Source organism: Papaver somniferum, chromosome 1, assembly GCF_003573695.1.
Source record: "Papaver somniferum cultivar HN1 chromosome 1, ASM357369v1, whole genome shotgun sequence".
NCBI classification, from domain to species: Eukaryota; Viridiplantae; Streptophyta; class Magnoliopsida; order Ranunculales; family Papaveraceae; genus Papaver; species Papaver somniferum.
In genome coordinates this window covers 220,736,691-220,737,783 of record NC_039358.1, presented here as the reverse complement: position 1 = coordinate 220,737,783, position 1,093 = coordinate 220,736,691, and positions in this window count along the sequence as shown.

Below are 1,093 nucleotides of genomic sequence, written 5' to 3'. Positions count from 1 at the left end.
TCAATTTTCTTTTCATATTTTCTCAATCTACATCTCCAACCAATCAAACTACTTCGAGGTAACAATATTTAAGAAAACCCTTTCGTATTGCTTCATGTCTGAATTTTTGGATTTCTATCATTTTCTATCATTTTGTTTTTTTAATATTTAACTAAAGTATTTGTTTTTCAAAGATGGCCTAATTGATTCCAGTAATCTCATGGTTGAAATTTAGGGTATATGTATTTTGTTATTTACCAGATTATTAAAATTTGGCTATCGTAGGTCACTGGGTTTTAATCTGTTTACAACTTTTTTTTATAGAAATGTGAGATTCTCTCATGTACCGATTTTTACTTTCTATTTGTTTAGACTTTAATGGAAATATCATATTGGTTTCATTTTGACAACTACACTTAGAGAGAAACTTATAAAAATTATTCGGATGACACATCATAATTTGACAATTGTGATGTATATAACACCCGTGCCATTATGGCATGGGTTAAATCCTAGTATAATAATAAAACGGAGGGGCGATTTATGACAATTTGGAGGCGATCAAAAAGTTATTGGTTTTCATCTGATCAAACCATCTCTTTTTGATTCCTCTTCTTTGTTTTCCTTCCCCTTTTCTTTTTCTTCTCCTGTCAAGCTACCTTTTGGTACAATTCTTGTTTACAGCTTTCATAGATTAGGAGTCGTCATTCAAAAAGGGGTTGGAGCTCAGCTTATTGCTAAGCTTCTGACTAATTTCTTACAAGATGATAATTCTTCCAACCTATTTTAATTTGAAATTAAATATGTCATAATAAAATTAAAAATATAAAATGTATAAGTTAATTTTTTTTTTAATTTTTTAAAGAAAAAAAAATCCTTGAAATAGAATATGGATTTGAAATATCAGTTTACTACTTTAGCCCGAACTGAACTATAACTTGTCTTGAGGTGGTGGTTCAAGAACTGGCCGGGGAGATCAGATATGCGCTCTATATAAGGAAGCCTTATTCACGAGTCAGTATCATCCATCTGTTTCCATCTCTCTTTATGTCCCTCTCTCTTTCTCTTTTCGTCTTGACATCACACCAACAACTATGGGGTGCATTAACACTAA